Source organism: Corvus hawaiiensis, chromosome 7 (assembly GCF_020740725.1).
Source record: "Corvus hawaiiensis isolate bCorHaw1 chromosome 7, bCorHaw1.pri.cur, whole genome shotgun sequence".
NCBI classification, from domain to species: Eukaryota; Metazoa; Chordata; class Aves; order Passeriformes; family Corvidae; genus Corvus; species Corvus hawaiiensis.
Window position 1 is genome coordinate 16702726 of NC_063219.1, and position 19180 is coordinate 16721905.

Sequence of the window (19180 nt, forward strand, 5' to 3'; positions counted from 1 at the left end):
AACACATTCTGTTGCTGATAAAGCACTCAGAGGGAACTATAGGTTAGAATACATGAAATATTTTTAATCCCAGCACTGTTCTCTTAGAATAGCAACCTTTCTGGTTGAAATTTTGCTAGGTTGTTTTTCCTTTTTTCTTTTGCATATTGTGTTTTGACAATAAGCATTTCAACCATTTTAAATCAAAAAGATTGAAATGTCTTTTTTTTTTTAGAATAGATGATACAAAACACAAACAATTACAGCATTGAAGTGTAATTATACATAATTGGCACTCCAGCAGCTCAAGTTTTCCAGTGTAGTTTCAAAACTTTGTCTTACATCTTTTATAAAGAAACAGTGCAGATGGAATACACTTTACAAGGAAGGCATTGACATGACAGTGATTCCTTTATGTTACTTTATTTTATGTAAAGATGTCTGTAGGGAGGTGTCAGGTAAATACACAGTTATTTAATAGCACTTATCTGTTAATTCTAGTTGGTAAATATGTGTGTGTGCATGCTTCTATGTAATCTATCTATGTAATACATGGTGTATTTTAATACTAGGTAGCTATTCAAATTACTACACCTTATGGGAGTGGAACATAGTAAATTTTGGCATTTAACCACACTAGGGTAAGATTCAAGCAAGAAAAAAATGCTGTTAGTAAGTGTATCGTAGCACAAGTGACCAAAACAATTAATACTGAAGTTAAATTATGTACTACTGCCATAGACATACCAGGGGAAATATCCCTTGCCAAACTTTTGAATAGAAGAACCACCGTTTTCCCAGGTTTTCAGAGGCCACTGTGCCTCCATATCATCAGTCTTTATAAACACATAAGAGCAGTAAATTAACGAACACGTAATGTGTTTAAGCAACTCACACATAAATTTATGAACATGCTGGTTTGTGTTTTTGTACTTAGAGCGTCATCTAGTGGAAAGTCGGGATTATGGAACATCCCTTCCCTGTTTCTTCAACTCCAAGTAGACTGTTTCGTAAAAAGGAAAATAATCCAGCAGAGATAGCTATGAAGTGACAAATAAAGCTTTCTTCATGATTAAGCTTTATATTGTTATATAAAATAAAAGGCAAACTAGAGTATTGGAGTAAAATTAACTTTTTCTAGACTTTTGAAAAATTGTTATCTATAAACAGGTATCAATAAAAATATATCAGATACAGGCAAACTTGCGTATCTCATAACAAATCTTTGCACATATAGTTTTCAAGTATTTTATTAATATTATAGTAGCCATCGAGTGGCAGAACTGTTGCTCCTCAAATTAAAATCAAAGCTTTATTCTTGTCTGATCTTTTTACAATATATGGTGAAATAATAACTCAAAAGTTAGGATGTAACAAATCTATTTTTAATATTTAGAGATAGAACATAGTATTGCATGAGGAAACCTTCAGAAAAATAATCTGGTGGGTGTTTCCTACAAAATCATGCCTGAACACTATTTCTTGTCTGACACGGGGACTCAGGCAGGTCAGCTTCTCCAAAGTCAGCTTTGCCTTAAACCTTAAAATTAAATAGCTTCCTTAATGGAATAACATTCACTTTAAACAGTTACAATACAGCAGAGTTATAGAAATTCAGCAGCCAGTCCAGATTTCTGCTGTTTTCAGCAACGTGATGCTACTTCAGACGTCTTGAAGCATAGTTCCTTATATCATTAATTTATAAGAGATACAATACTGAATTGCTGAGTCTCAATAAAAATCTCTGTGGGGTGCTACTTTATCATTTTTTTAATTCCTGAAAAGAAAATTGGAAGTAACCTGAACCACTGACTAAACTTTAAAAGGATTAAAATACATGCTGTAAAATTTGGAATAGCTCAAAGTTTTCGTGGAGGGTTCTTTTGTGTTTTTAAAAACTTCTTAAGTGGTTCTTCGAGAGGCAGTTATTGAAGTGTTGTAAAAAAGCCAATCTTTGAGGAAGCTTTGACCAGATAGAAATGGATTGGCGTTCACGTGTGTGAGATACCTGACCTGGAAATACGTCTTTTCAAGCTTACGTGTTCTTTGTGGATCCAAGTTCTGTGCAAACACCTTCCTTCTCTACCAAAGACCTCAACACTTTTTAAGACTCTTTAGTAGCAGGGCCTGTAGCAATAGACAAGGGGGTAATGATTTTAGACTGAAAGAGGTTAGATTCAGTCTGGACATAAGGAGGAAATTTTTCATGGTGAGGGTGACAGAACACTGGAACAGGCTGTCCAGAGAGGGGGCAGATACCCCATCCCCGGCGGCATTCAAGGCCAGGCTGAATGGGGCGCTAAGAAACCTGGTCTCTGTGTCCCCGTCCACGGAGGTTGGACTACAGGACCTGTAAAGGTCCTTTCCATACCAAACCATTCTATGACTCTGTGATTCTGTGATTTGTCACCATTTTCTTAATGGGGATGGGAGAAGGTTCAGTTGAATTTGAGGCTGTACTGAAAGATCCAGGACTGCCTGTACAGCTTGGGACTAGAAATCAATGGTTTCTCTCTCTGGAGGACCATCTTAAAGGAAAGCTGTCTTACTGTAATGAAGAAGACATATAGAAAGACATCAGCAAGGGAAGAGGTAGCAAGAGAAACAGAAACACAAAGGAAGAGTCTGATAAATAGAAAATGTCATGAAAATTAATAGACAGTAGGAGAGAAAAAGGAGACTGTACAACGGGAGAAAGCAGGGACTGACAAAAGTTCAAAGAAAATACTAGCTTAACCTCAGTAACCCACTCATACTGTAAGGGCAGGGAATCTCATTTAACATTTCTTAGGTTTCAGAATTCATTGTACGCTGAAAGAATACTTGATAAATTATTTAGACAGTTTCAACTGAGATTGGAAAAATCCCAGCCTGTCAGAAGCTAGGTTAAAAAAGGTTGATGCTGTATTAATAATTTACTTCTTTGGGGAGAAAAAAAACATACAAATGCTATGTCTAGAGCACAGAAGTGCTAAACCTGCTGAAGCTCACTAGCCATACAGTGAGTTTAAGACAGCACTACAAACTGAGTGCTCTCATTTAAAAGCAGAGGCTATGCCAAAGTTAAGTTATCAAAAGAAGGTCAACATTAAAGATTCTGCAATCCGGTTCTTTCATACATGCACACTTTTAACACCATGAGCATAGTCCAATTTCAAAAAGAAATTATAAAAGCCTCTTTTTTCAGTGATTTCTCATGGCAACTAATTTAAGTAATGCAAACTTATCAAATCAGTGTTGAGTTTTCTTAATTCATTACTTTCATTTCTATAAAGCAGACAGCCTCCAGCTTCACCCTAACAATTCACTGTTCTTAGCAGATAGTTCGTGTTTCAGTCAGAATCGCTTAACATTTCAAGGGAACCAGGTCACAGGGTTTGTTTGTTTTCACATGAAGTAATTATTATGACTTATTGTGTTTATTATAGTATCTTTTAAGACAAATCACCATAGTAATAGAGGAAAGGAATTTTTACATATATATTCTATTATGGTTTTTATTTCAGTAAGCAGAGGTGCAGAATTTGGCAACAGCAGTGACCTTCTATTGCAACACATAGCACTATGTAATACTCTGAGTAAAGTCATTTGAGTAATATCAGATGCATAGTGAGCACAGAAGCTGTCCCCACTGCCAGCTTAGCTTTGCTGGCTGTCACAACACTCCTTCCCAAAGACACCATTCCATAAGGAGCTTTTGTCCCCTGTTCCTCACTAAAGTCTACAGAAATTGAGGAGACTCAGCAGCCTAGGAGGGATAAGGCCCTAAATTTTGTCCTTACTTCTGACCACTACAATCCCCCTCAGATAAATAAAAAACAGCCTATCACTTAATTTTGTGTATGGTCAATGCACTCAGTGTATTGAATGATATAAATAAATGGAAATATTGTTCTGGCTGACATGTACCAGAGCCACCTCAGATTTGTGGCTAGCAAAAGAAAATAAATTCTATAGATCTGGAAGGTGATTGATGGATTAAAGCTCTGCAGACAGTAGATAGACAGAACACAATACCTCAAAACTCCTTAGTGTGTGCTCATATATAAAACTGGAATTCCACTTGTCTGCCTCCTACACAGCCCTGCCAGGTCACCAGGCTCAGCCAGGATTTCTGCACATCAAAGCTGCTGTGCAGAGTCTGCCTGGATACTTGTCAGTAGAATTATTATGTGTTCCCTGTGCAAAGGAGATGAATTTAGATTTTCAAAGTATCGCCTGTGAGAGCACACCAGAGCAGCACACCCCATAATTTGGCTGACCTGTGGGGGAGGCTGGGAGAAGCAAAGTCATGACTTCATTAATTTCTGAGAAACTTAAAAGCATATGGCCCCCAGCATGACAACATCTACTGCAGGCATGGCCATGACCCAGCCATGTGCACCCCGTAACTAGAAATTGAACACTTTCTGTCTCTCTTCAGTGCCCTAAGAATGCTTTTTTAGCTAATTCATGTAATTTCCTTCTGTAATACTGATGTGAAGAAGATTCCTTTGTTTTGACCTAAAAGCCCCAGTCACCTTACAGCTCTGAGATGCTCTAATACGACACTTTCTTCTGTCTGGGGCTTTAGACAAGGAGAATGGCAAATCCCTGCCCTCCTCAGCCTTTGCCCAGGGACCCCTCTGGATGTTTCACAGACTTTGGGATGGATCAGAGGCAATCGTTGCTATCCTGATTCTTGTCAGCTTTGTGGTCTGTATTCAGTAAAGGTACATCAACTCTCATCACAACAGGATGTACCTGAAACACTGATTTTAATTTGGTATCTTTTTTTCCATATTAAATCTTTTACCTACAAGAGCTTAATGAAGAGAGGTGATAATAAACGAGTTGGAAACTTTCTCTTTTGCATTTACAATGGACATTTTTACACAGCTAGTGCTCAAAGCAGAGATATATGTTCCAGGTTGTCTAAAAGTGCTGTGGATGAAGAAAATTACCATTCTCAGGTTTAGTAGCAGAGTATTTATATGTAGGTACTACAACAGTTTGGAAAGTCATATAGACTTTGCAGTAGGAAGTAAAGTGGGGAGCAAGAGTTTCCCTTTTAGAACTATCTTTCAAAATAAAGTGCCAAATCTGCTGTCTACAATGGAATTCTCCCATTTTCAAAGACTAAGGTCAGCTAGTTCAAACTTACTGTAAAATGAAGTTAATATTTTGTATTCCTGAATTTTTTTAAAAAAGCAAACTTCTGAAAAATCAAGCAATTCCTTACTATTTATCGCTTTCAAATAAGGCTTTATTCGCTGCTTGTCAGAGATCAAGGGGTTTATCAAGTTTTTATGTATTTACTATTTTTCCCAGAGTTGTCAATTTGAGCATAACAAATGGAGAAAGGTAAACAGCATTAAATAATTATAATAAAAACTAAACAAAAAGAAATGGAGAATTAATTTCCTTGTTAAATTCGATGTCATCCTTTGCTTACAGAATTAGCTGCCTATTCAGTATTTATTTTCTTCACATTTATTTACATGTGCTACCAAAGGGAAAAAATCACTAGTGGGTAAATATGACACAGGATTTAAGAGGTCTGTTGCAGTGTTATTTTTTTCTTATATAGACTCCTCATCACTATACGGGAAAATACTGACATGGCAAAAGAAACAAAACTCGTAATCCCCTCTGCCTTTTATTAAAGCTAATGCGAGCCGGAGAATGGGCTCCCTGGGGAAGGGTTTAAAGAGTGCAGATCCCTACCCCCAAAACATCCCACTGTACTACTGGGGTTCCTCTGTGAGAACAACTGAGACTCAGCCACTGACATATGTGCTACTTCGGGTTAAATTCTCTGTGTAAAAAATTGTGTAATGGCACACATCAGGTGGGAAGTGTAATTTTTAAACTGATACAGGTTAAGACTACATGTTCTTAATTGCTTGGTTGCTGGTGTAGGAGGTAAGACACAGGAAGGAGATGGAAAGGAACTTTGTGGTGCGTGTGTTTGCAGCCTATTCCTACAGAGTGGCTTACACAGGGAGGGTGTCAGGAAGCATCATTTTGTCTAAACTGATGTAGCCCATCACTAACCTGGCACAGCACTGCCTTCCAGGCATCCCACTGGGCCCTGCTTCAGTGCCAGTGCCCACAGATGCCAGGGACCGAAATGGAAATATGGACACCACAGCTACCACTGCGGTCATTGGAAGCATAATCGCGGGGGCTGGCTCGGGGGAGGAGTATTTAAGCTGCATTTTGTTTCTATTCTTGGATGGCTGCATAACAATGACCCCCTTCCATTGAGCCTGTCCCCGGCTGCCCGCCGGCCGTGTCGCTCCCCGGGCCGCCCCCGCCGGCACGCCCCGCCTTTGTTCCTCGCCGGGCCCGCACGAGCGGTGCCAGGATTGCGGCGGCCCGGCTGCCGCTGGGATGCCGGGCAGGGTTCCCTCTTCCCCGCCGTGCCCATTTGCATCTCAATGCCAGGACTGGGCCGAGGAGCCGGGCTCCATCTCGCTCACGCCAGAGCAATAATTGATTTCAGGCCTGAGTAAGTCTATTGAGCTCAGCCGAGTTTCTCCAGATTTACACTGAAGTAACCAAGATCGGTTTGTGACCTCTCTGTAACATGGAACATTATTGCAAAGTATTTGTCCTTCTGCATTCACGAAGAGCCAAGGACACAATGCTGTGTCGTATGCTAATAAGATATGGGAGCAAAAGCAAACGTAGAAGGATGAAGTAGTTTTGAGTGTAAATATTCTATAGTTCTGAAGCAAAGTTGAACGGTATTTAGGTAGAGATGGATCTCACAAACGTAGTATATATAGAGCTAAACTTTCATTTTTGTGATTTCATGATTTTTTTTCCAAAAAGTAAAAAAAAAAAAAAAAAAGTTATCCAAATACTAACTTTTCTCTTTCTCTCATTGAACTTTATGCCTTCATGTGAATGTTCTTACCTTATTTCATAGTAATGCTGTGCTTTTTCATACTAAGAAATAATTCTTTGAGTATCGTATTATAACCTTGACAATTAAATACAGCACTTTGGTAATTATTCATTCAGCTGTAGTTCTATTTTCTGTTGAAAAAACATGCCTGAATTCCTTGTAATTTGGGATAAACCCAAAACTCTAGAGTTCCTATATGAAAGAAAAATGTGGTCCCACATGCTGGCACAGGCTTATCCTTTCTGTGGCCATAGCTAGGTCCATCCTGTACAGAATTTCTCCTGTGTTGCATTGCCTTCAACCACAATGGGATGGAAGAGATCCCTGAGTCTTCCTGACAATGGTACAGCACATCCACCTGAAACTCCAGAGCTTGTTAGGTTATTACTTGCCTATGCAGAAATAGCAGGAAGAATATCCGAAAACCTAGGTCTATAATTTGTTTTGGAAAGACTGACCGTAGTAGCCCAGTTCAGCACCAATGACAGTAAGATCCAGCACCTTTAGCCTTCCACCAGGGAAAAGAGGCAAAGTCCTGTATGACATTACTCCAGTCCCAGCTGTTGAGAATGCCTGAAATGGGAGATGGGTGGATGAACCACGTGGAATTGCTTGTCTGCTGGCCAACACACAGGCTGCCCTCCCTTTCACAGATTGTCAGCTTTTCTCATTTCTGTTCTCTGTCCTGCCATTACTCACTTCTGTGACAACCTCTTCTACAGATGCTGGCAAATGACAAACCTGGCAAGGAAATACAACTGGAAACATTTACACATTCTACATGCATAGCTGCATCATCACTAAGAAGAAAACAAATTTCTTGGCAGAATGGGTTTAAAGAAAGACCCACAAAGTTAAAGCCAGTTCTATGAAGTTCTGTCTTTCTGCTGCCTTTCACTCTCTCTTTTCCTGTATTCGATATTTCATTATTTGACTTTCTCATAGAGCAATAAGGCCAAGACAGTGAGCCCAGCTGCTGGCTACTAGCTGAGGCTGAGCCTTTGAGCTGATTGGATCTGACATTACTGTATATTTTACTGAAGACTTTTTAAGGTACCAAGTTTTTTTAGCTAGTAAATAAAAAGAGATGATTCATACTTTTCAAGAATGGACAATTTCCACACTCTCAGTGGTTCATACTAGCTGACTGAAGTATAATTCAGATGGCACTTGAGAAGAATTGACTTCCTAAAATCCTCACCATCCCTGCAGAGGTGCTTTGGTCCCATTTTAAATAGATATTTCGTTCCCTATTTTTGTTCAGCTTTAAGATGCTACTCATTTTAGTGCATCTTCCTTTGCAAATCCCAGAATAAAATGTTGCAACTGCACAAGTCAAAGCCGTTTGAAGAGAATGTATTGTAAAGTTATGTCCGTGTTCTTTTTATACTATAAAAGTGCTGACAGCACTTTGATGTGGAAAGGATGAGCTACAGTAATCTGAGGGGCTGCTATGAAAGGAACGACACGCTTTAAGCTGGAACATACAGAGAAACACACAGTAATGACAGCTTCACACAACATCTAATTTGATTCCTTCTTTGCACCACAGTGACTCTTTAAACCACATCCACCTGCTAATGAGCAGGGAGGCTTCTGAGCAGAGGTCACCTTTCTCCCACTTTTGTAAAAGTGACTCCACCCCACTTGTAAAACCATCCATTCTGACCTTCTCTTCCACAACATTTTGTCTTTGGTGAGTTTCCTGCCACAGAAATCAAATCAAGAAAGGGAAAATTTAGTGTCTGTTTTTGCAATTGAAATTACTTCTAATTTTTAAGTAGGAATTACTTCTACAGATGGGGAAATCAGTTACAAATATTCCTAAAAAAGGAGACCTCTTCCTCTCTGATCTTTGCCCCAAATCCAAGTAATTAACAAATGCAAAGCTGGAATTCTGGAGTTTCAAGCAGGAGTAACATTAGACACATACTTGCAGATCATTGCTGAACCAGAAGTGATTTGCTGTGTGGGATCACGTTTTGGTATTGCCAACTCAGGTTGGGTAAGGCTGACTAAAATTGGTGAGAGCAAGAAATTTCAAGAGCAGAATTTTTTCTGTACAGAGAAATGTCATACTCACTCTAACACCTATTCAAGGTTCATATTTGTCTGGGTTAAAACTAAAAAGAGCAAACTTCCAGGTTTAAGGCAAATGCTGAATTTTGAATGCTAGAAAATTAATGCCTCGAGTTATTTTTATATTTCTAAATGTTAGTGAAATATTTCCTAAAGCTCAGAAATTTGTCAGATTATTAATCAGAACAAAACAAATCCACTGAATTGCAAATAATGCCCTGAATCTCTAGTGAAAGGCTATGCTGATTAGCTGTACCACAACTTCCTGATACCACTCCACAACTTCCCTGTGTTTATATTAAGCACAAAACACAAAGGACTCACCCCAAAGTGTCTGCAACTACCACAAGGCACCTAAAAACTATTTTTTTTATTTTCCCATGGGACAGTTTATTCTCCCACCCCTAAATTATGTGCTGTGATGCTAACAGACTGGAAAAATAGACTCATGGAGTCAAAGCTATGAAGATCCATAAAATAATTATTAAGAGAGTAGATCTTTATTTATTTGGGAGGCCAGTACAGCCTTTAAAATATTTGTACAGGGATGCATTTGACAGATAAATTACAGCACGTTTCTTTTATTATTAGTAATTGGTTCCTAATTAGTTGTAATTCTAATATAAGGAGGAATAATTAAGTTTCTAAACTCAGCTAAAGAATGGACACACTCTGTGATCCAAAATGAGTTTATAATGTCCATGTAAAAATATTTAGTGAGTATGTAATGAAGCTGTGGGAAGCTGCAGGATGTAGACATCTCCTATGGAGAGAACAAAGTCACATGTCACAGAGTTAGCTTCATTCTGGTGCTCTCCCACAACCAAGAGCACAGTTTTATTCTTTGGAACTTGGGAGTACCTAGGAATGCTATGATTTATTTCTTCTTTGTGTGTTTTATAGCACTTCCTCTTTCTCATACTCATCTCTATTCAGGCAAATCTGTGCAAGTCAGAAATAACCACATTTGGCAGACTGCACACTTGATCTGAACAACATCATCTTGTTACTGCATTCGTGCTCTGGCACAGGTCTTATCACATCACAAGGCTTTCACACTTACCTACCAGTATGAGAAGCTCTGCATACTGTCCAGGTAGAGTTCAAAGTGCTGACTTCCACCCCTAAATCTCTCAGGGGCCTAGGACCTCGCTGAAAATGGTCTGTAGAGATATTCCTGAGAAAGTGAGATCGCTCTGCTGAAGAGAGATATTAGCAGGACGTTCGGGGAGACCATGCCTACTATTTAAACTTCCTACTTCTGTTGTACATGAAGTCCTGAGCTGTTCCTGTGACAGTTTATTGAAAGTTATTTAAAGCAATGATTTGCTTACGTGTGATTTTTTAAATTTCATTTATGAGTTTCCACTTTTGGCAAACCCATGCGATGGGATTGAGAGAAAGACAACAAACTACCCAAATTTCTGTTTGTAGTAGATGTTTCTCGGTCAGGAAAAGTACTGATGACTCCTGACACTTAAAAAATGTTGAAAAGTTTTATCACTTCAGGATATCATAAAAATCTGCCTCTCTGAGTGTTAGAGGCTATTCATGATTATTTTTGTGTATATTTCATGTATTTTAGCAAAATACCTAATAGGCTTGGTATTTGTATTTTTACGACTGTGCTGTAACTAAAGCTGTTCCTTGTTTATTCTCTCTTTGTTCTTGTTCACTTCGTGCTATCTATCTTCTAAACAAACAAATAGTACTTCCTGCTGCCACCTGGACCACTGCCAGCTCTCCTGATGTCAACTGGCAAAGGACAAAAGCAGCCCTGCCATAAAGACCTTTGCTGAGAAGTGCCCTGCAGCCTCCTCCCTTTCTTCAGAGTGCCAGCAAAGATACCCTCTGCAAGCAGAGCTCTCCAAACTGGACCCATTAGAGGAATTCAGTCATTTAGTTACATTCTATTGTTGGGCATAAGATAAGAAAACCAAAATAAACTGTCTTTAAGCCATTCTTCAAACCAACACCTCTGGTTGCAATGCTGGGCAGAATTTTTATGTTTGGAGATTAATATACTGATGGATGGTTGACCTAATTTTCTTAAACTGCCCCTTCCTGAAAAAAAAGCTCTTGGGGGCACTGTTACACTACAAAAAGAAGGGAAAAAAGCTGAGACGAATGAGACGCTTCTGTTGTCAGAATTTAATTTCCCCCAATGATACACAGTGATACTATGAAGAATGGCACATAAGTGACGTAACTACTGTTGGTAAATTTTGGTACTATGAAAACTCATCAGTGTCAAAATTAATCTCTACATTCAAGGTAATTTATAACTGGAGCTGAGAAGAAGTGTTACAATATCTTAGGGAACTTACAAAAGGATTTCCAGAAGTAACAGTTCATTAATGCTATAGGTAGGAGGTGGGAAAAAGTCCATATTACTGGTAAGAACTCACATGGTAGAAAACAGAGAAAGCTATTGAATTAGGTATGGAAAAAAAAAACAGGAAAACATTTTAATTCCTAGAGAATCTGTGTCTGAAAGAAGAAATTCTAAAAATAATTAAGAACACACTATTTTTTCTAATAATTCTTACTCAAGCAACTTACCTACGGTCCAATGGTTGAAAAAAAACCACAACAAAATACCAAACCCTCTAATCCTTACTAAAATACACTGGCAGGAACATACACACAAAAAGAAAAAAAAATATTCAGGTTTTCAGTGTTCATATCCAAAAAAACAGACTACTTTCAAAGATTAAGATTATATCAAATGAGATTTTAAAATCATCATACAGTAAACCTAGTTTAAAGCTAAATCATCCAAGTAACAGTTAAGGAACATCTTTTATAAGTCTAAGTTACTTGATGCTTTTTGACCTGTGGTCTTTTTTAGAACTACTGAGTCTTACATGTATTGGATCAGGTGGGTGTTTATGCTTATTTTCAGCTCTGTTGATTGAGGAGGCTGTCTCTCCTTGCTTTAACCTACTTTCCCTGCTAAAGTCATTTTACCTCATAAGCCCCATGGAGATTTGAGAGGCAAAGCCAGTTTATTCCCACAGTGGTCCCACTTTGTACAGAAATATTGCCAAAGGCTCATTTGGAAACCCTTCTCATAGGAAATAGGAACATTTGGTACTCTGCAAAAACTGTAAGGACTCAACTCAAAATAGAAAGGTACAGTTAGCAACCATAAGAGAAGTGTACTGCTTTCCTTCAAATATAACATCTGAGGAGAAGGCTCCATAAAAACAAACCAAATAACTATTAATATTCATCAGGTATTCAAGCATGGGGTGACTCCAAGCATTAACTATTGGTTAATTGATAGTTATTATTTATAATATATTACAATATATTCTATTTCTGATGTGGAGTTTACCACACATTCTGTAGCAGAGTTAAAGAAAAATACTATTTTTGTGTGTACTTTTCATGTTGCATTTTATGTCTTAAAATGTAGAAGTCTTTTCTACATTTTCATAATGAAAAAGGATGGAACAGTTGCAATTACATATTTGGGAAAAAAAAAACCCTTATTTTAAAAAAAAATTTGGACAAAATTGAAATATGTGTTGCTATGCTGGAATACCTCCTGTGCAGCAGGACAGAGAGGTGACAGTTGGAGGGTGCCACCTATATCCAGACAGGGTTTTTATGAGCACTCTTCACAATCACTTTGTACCTTCACAAGGGAACAGCATCATTATTTTATTTGATCCCCCCAGCAAAGATAAAATATCTCATCCAGAAGGACTTCTGGGAAGAAGAGCATTTTTTGATAGTGTTCAACTGCACTCATGGTGTCCCCAGAAGTTTTGTGAAGTAAATACTTCACCAGAATTAGGACAACAAAGACGTATAACCATTCCAGCCACGGGGTGGCTGAATTTCCTACCCTGAGTAGCTGTGAGGAATTGTGCATGGCCATGGTGGTGCAGGGAGGAAATTATCCTTGGCATTAGAATTTACCCTTAAAATAAAAAAATAAGTAATTTCTCTCTTGAGTGCAGTGGGGTCTTCAGATCACCCATGTCATCATACAGTCTGTTTTTATTTAGACCATACAGCAAATCTGTTCTGGTGTTTCTATTAATAGTTTGTTTCTTTCTTTATTTATATATTACTTACAGGAGTTCTTCATCAAAACAATAGTGCAATTAATTTGGCATTACTCCATTACCTGTGCCTCGATGTTTGCAGATCTTCTGTTCTGCAGACCATAATGATAACAAAATCATCAAACAACAGTAAAGTAATCTTGCTCCTCAAGTTGCAGTATCCCAGCCCTTTGGAGAAATACAGCCATATGCCACAGGAAAAACAGTGCCCATTTTTAGCACAAGCAACACCAAGATACAAATCACATCACACGCAGTCAGAGTTAATTAAGTCAGACACCTACTGTTTGCCTATAGTTTGCAGTAGCTATTAATTTGAAGGTCTGCTGTAGTGCTAGGAAGAGATAATTAATTAATGCAGCATTTTGTGACATGATGAACACATTCCTAAAGGGGCTTGTTGTGGTGACTTTTTCTGGATAGCACTGCTGCCAGTAAAATTTTAGACAATATACCACAGCGTTTAAAGGGGAAAAAATGCTAACAGGTCCGTCTTAGACAAAGTAAAAAAGGTCAGGGGCTCTTACCATTGATTATACAGCGTGCAAAACCACACAACTGGTAAAACTATCAAAGGAGCATCAACACTTTGGCATTTGTTTTTGTTATTTTGAACAAGAAATTTTGGCAATTGCTGTGATTTTTTTTTTTTTTAATTTATAGTATGTACTTTTTTAAACATCACAGAAATTCTGTATTTTGTTTAAAATCATATTGCATTATATACATGGTGTCACTGTCACTCCAAAGTAATTGCTTTTATCTGTTTAATGCATCTGTCTTATTGACTGCCGTATCTTCTTTTCTTGATTGAAGTGCTAACTCTTCCATTACACACCACTAGAAGACTCTTTGACCTAGGAAAAAGAGACATTCTTCTGAGTAGGCTAAGGAACAGTTCCTATGATACAAAATAGGATTGAAAAGATTAAAAGGAGAGTCAGGAGACATTGTGCAGGCTCTGCCAGTATTTAGACCAGCTCCATTAACAAATCAGGTAAGATCCTTGGATCACTTCACCTTGAACAGAAATGTTGATCTCACATAGTGAAGAGCTGCCCTTTGATAGAACTAAAATGCATCACTTCCAAGAAGATAATAGTGGCATCAGGTTTTGTACAATACCCAACAGTTACTGCAACACTCAAGTTTATAACTTGTTACTTTTCTTGTTAGTATACTCCCTCACCTTTATTGTTTCAAATATGTTATTGTTCTGTATATAGTAAAGCTCCTTGTGAAATATTTCAGGGGGTCTTCCCAGGGTTGTTATTCTGTTTCAATGCTGAAAAAAATGTTTTCAACCAACATTCTGCATTTTTTAATCTGCTGTAATTAATTCACATAGCTGGATATGCTGCAAGATCCAGGAACTCCAAAGGGTGCTCAATGTCCTGCCAACATCTAGATGTTCTGTCATGACATCAGGACCATAAGAATAATCAAGAAACTGAACAAATTCAGAAGAATTAATGAATACACTGGTTTTGTAACTAAAATAAGGCAACTTATAAATAGTCAGGTCCTTTCCATGCATTATGACATACCATCTACCCACCATGTGTTTGTGCTTTAATCTCACCTGAGATTCATTGGGAGCAGCCAACAGCTCTGGTCAGACAGCACCTTTCCCTCAGCACTGTTAAAGAGATAAAAGGTGAGAACAACATCCAAATGTCAGCTCAGCAGTGGGAAGCAGCTATGCTAACTTGTCCTTTAGTTCAAGGCATGAGTGGCTGCATCTGCTCAATGACATCATCACAAAAATGCAGGAGGAACATGACAGAAGGAACAGGACACTGTATTTTTTTTCTTTCACCTTCTGTGCAGGATAAACTACAGGAAGAACACATTTTTCATTTCTAGCTTGGAAAAGCAAAGCTGTAGAATGGCCTAGCCATTTAGCCACATTTTTAGAAGCTTGTAACAGTTAATTCATTGGTCCTTGATACAAGACAAAATTTAGGTACAATTTCCAGTATGGATAGAATATTCCTGTTTCTGATATCTTTATCTGTTTCCTTTCTATTTCAAGAGTAAAGTTTGAATAAAATTATATTTTAAGATTTCAGTAGAGAAGGATTACATCACACAAGTTGTGCAGGCTTAGCAAAGAATGTGGAAACAATTCCCAAACCACTAACCCATGCATTACATGATACAATCACCAGCTTAGTGCAGGAAGGCAAAGAAAAAGTGCATTTATTAGCCTGTCCTCTGGTTTCTGGGCACAAACACACCTTCTAGCACTCATCATCATGATCCCACCACAGAGCTCTACTGTCCTAGCTCTGCAGAACAGCAGAGATTTTTTTTTTTTCAAGGTCAGGAGATATAAAACTACTTCATAGAGGGTAAAAAAAAAAAAATCAGTACAAAGGAGCAAAAACAAAAATGAAAGGGATTTAGTTGCTAGAAAAGGATTTCAGTTGCTAAATAAGCTAGAGTTGCCAAATGATGACACAGCTCAATTCACGGTATAACCCTGAAATTTTAGGCAGATATTCTAACTTCAGAGGGCTGGCTGTAGAGTGACACCTTGGTTTGATGAACTCTTGGAACTTTGGAAAAGAACCAGCACTCTTCTGCAGCATATAAGGACAAAGTGAAACTACGGCCATGAAAACACCAGTTCACAGACCAGAGTGACCTGTACCTGCAGCATTACTTCTGGCTCACTCCATACCACTACGTAGGAATGGCTTCAAACAAACAAACAAAAACCCATTAATAACAGTAGCAAGCAAAAACTCATTGTAAAAACAATTACTCTTTTTTGCCAATCTGCATTCACAGTGCCTTCCTTTTTCTGAATAATTGCTTAGTCTGTATACTAATTTAAGGTTAGAAGATGCCTGAAGGGACAAGAATTGTTTTCAGTCCCAGAAGTGGCTGGAGAAGAGCATTGCCACAAAAGTGAAAGAAGGGAGATTTTAGCACACAGACTAGGAAGTGCTTTAAACAGTAGCTGGGTGGATTTTTTTACTACTATGAGAAGCAACTGGAAGACAGTCATTAAAAATAATAGCAAACATATGCGATGTGTTCTCACAGAGGAAATTGTGTGGAAGTTCCACATATGATCATCCCTGCCACTGGAATAGCTTCACTTTGACGAGGTTTCAAAACAAACTAGGAGTCTGCTGGTGTCTCCTTGGGAAAAACAAATTTTGTGATGGAATGTGATGAGTGTCACCCATTTGAGGAACAAAAAAGAGATATTTCTCAGTATTGTAAACCCATAATATTCCAGCATTTACTAAAATGTAACGGTGAGGGGACTGCACAGCACGGATATTATATTCCTCTGAAACAATGGTATTTACGTGATGCAAGAGCTTTCTTCTTTCTCTGTCTCCCCCACATGTTGCTTCTTAACACAAGGCATCAGAGATAACTCCTGACACACAAAAGGTAGCAGTAGGGATTACACATCCATGACCCACTCTGCTACTGAACAAGTTCAGCTGTGTTGTCTCCAGCCTCCTTTGCTGGCTCAGCTCACTTATCTGACCTTAAACCACAGAGGATGCAATTGCACATCTCAGCTGATGTGTGGAGTAATATCCCACAGCTGGCACATTCCAACAACTATCTGGAAATAAATTTTGAGCCCTGGACAACATTTTAATTCTACAGCATGCTAAAGGTCACACTGATTAACTTGGATGGGAATTAGCTGTGTATAAATTCCTTACTCCTAATAAAGCAGGCAGGGAAACCAGTCTCCAATCCATCATTCTGAGTTTAATTAATAAAGCAATACTAACTGCAAAGACAGCTACCAGAATAAAGTATTGGAGCAGCTATCACTGCTTTTCCAGGAGTATTAGGCACTTTCAGTGAGCTTCTACAGCAAGCCTTTATTGCTCACTTGTGGAAGACTGGGAGTTGATGGAGCTACAGCTGCTTATGCCCGGAGAAACGCCAGCCCAGGGAGTGCAGCGTGTGGATGATTTTTAACTCATATAATTTCAAGCACAATGACAAAAACTGCCATGGGAAAACAACATGACTAAAACTACGTTTCCTGTGGCTTACTAATGGACTATTCATGCACAACATTAAGCTGATGAATGTGAATTTGTTGGATGCATTACCCTTTCTCCCTTTGTGCAGGTTTCAAAGATTATAATTACGCTTGGTTTAATTACTATTAGTCTCAGTTGAATTTTCAGTTCTTTCAGCATTTTCCATGTGTAAAAATTTATATTTAAAATTTGCCTTATCTGAAGGCAAACTTCTCATGTTGGTTCAATTTTGTATGAATTGGGCGTTACTGTATTTCAAAGTCTGATCATCATGCTTACTTAAGGAGAAGTATTCTTTGTTGATAATTGCTGTTCTAAATACACATAAAGCCACTCAACATGGGTTAACTCTTGTGTGGTTTTGTCTTTGATTTTTTTTTTCCAGACTCCATAATCATGCTCCATGCCAATTATAATTTACTTAAGACTGAGACAGAGGTAAGAGATCCTCACCATCTCTTACACTTACGGAGTAGCATATGGCTCCTGCAGGGTGATTAGGATTGCTTCAGTTGGATGCTTCACCTGAGTGCCTCCCAGGCAATTAAGGAGCCCCACATGCTGAGCAAGAAGCTGTGGAAGACACACCAGTCAAGAGAATGTGCCTGAATCCCTCCCTCTAGAAGTCAGAACCCACAGTCATAGATCTGCTTCAGACTTTGTACATTTGGGATTTTGAGTGCAGTAGATTCAAAAAAGCTGATCTGGGATATTCAACCTGCACTGCATCCTACCCCCTATAACTGTTCATTTAGGAAGTGCGGGCTTTGTCTTTTCACCCTCACAGAAATAAAACTTGAATCTCTTAAAGAATTTTGCCAAGCCACAAGACTAGACCCACTATAAAACTGAAAGCATTCTCCCTTCAACCTGATGAAGAATAAAATCTAAGTGTGACCCACTGCAGAAAAGGGACTGTAAGATGAGCAGAGGAAAAATGAGCCGAAGGGAGCTTCACTCCATAATCCAAGAGTAAAAGCATTAACTTAGGAAAGGAGAAAAGGGAAACCTCACTTCACTGCTTCTAGTCAGCATTAAAATGCCCTTTCCCTTGTTCAGTGAATCCCATTGCCCCAGCCCCTCCTCTGCTTTCCACATCCCATCCAGGAAGAGAACTAAAGAATGCAGTTGAAGTCATCCCATGTTATTTAGCCACTTTTAAATCACAAACATGTTTCTTAGAGGTTATCAGTTGTCTCCTGATGGGGGCACCTCAAAACAGAACTTTTTATTTCCCATCCCTGTCTTCAGGCTCCCTCTGAGGGAAAGCTCAGCTGTCCATGTTCTCTCTCTCCCAGGGCATCTGGAGGGACAGGCTGAGGGATGGTACGTGTGCCATCAGCCACAGGATGTCCATCTCAGGAGATACTGCTGCCACATTGATGCCATATGCCTTTTTATTTCGTGACACCTGTTTGCACAGTGTGAGGCAGGAAAAAGATTACTTTCACAGCAGAATGGGAAATCATAGAACGTTCGCAGGCAGACAGTGGGTTCAGGGAATACTTTGTGAAAGCATTTAACAATTCATATTGTCAGAACATGTACAACCGTCCAAACACATGCTGTTCCCGGTCTCCTGTGTAAGCACCACATTTGCAAATCATTAAGGCAAAGAAATCAAATTCTGTAGCTAAAAGTTATAAGCAGGAAAAAAAATCATGCACTTTTTCTGATTATTATTACTTAACATATCCTATCTCTGTGTTGGTTTTGAGCAGGGTGTGTTTTGCTTCATTGATTACTCTTCTTACTCTTGGAAGATAAATGAGAAAGCTGACTTTTATGAATTTGTAAATAAAAATAGCTATTCCCTCCTGAGTGCAGAATATTTATATCTGTTACGATACACAACGTTACAATGGCATTTCTGGTCTTTGGAAAAGTTTGAGAACAGGTTTTTTCTCGTTCTGTGAACACTTTGTTGGGGTTTTAGTTTAGTCTTAGTTTTTTCCTGTTAAAGGAATTTTCTCCCATATGCACGTTGCTAGGGGACAAATAGCTGTACTTAAGAAAGACAAAAAAGGGAGTGGGGCAGGCCTGGCTACTCCTTTGTCTACACCTGGGTGTGGGGTCAGTTCGCTCTGAGCGTCCGGAGAGAGAAGCTGCAGAGAAAG

At 38.6% G+C, this 19180-nt stretch overlaps 1 long non-coding RNA gene across 1 annotated transcript in view; it reads left to right on the plus strand.

Moving 5' to 3' along the window:
- Window positions 1–17411, plus strand: part of LOC125328924 — a 51697-nt gene extending 34286 nt beyond the window's left edge. Inside the window, exon 2 of the long non-coding RNA XR_007204955.1 lies at window positions 10663–17411. This is a non-coding gene — a long non-coding RNA (uncharacterized LOC125328924). The remainder of the gene's footprint in view (window positions 1–10662) is intronic.
- The last annotated feature ends 1769 nt before the right edge of the window (window positions 17412–19180 follow it).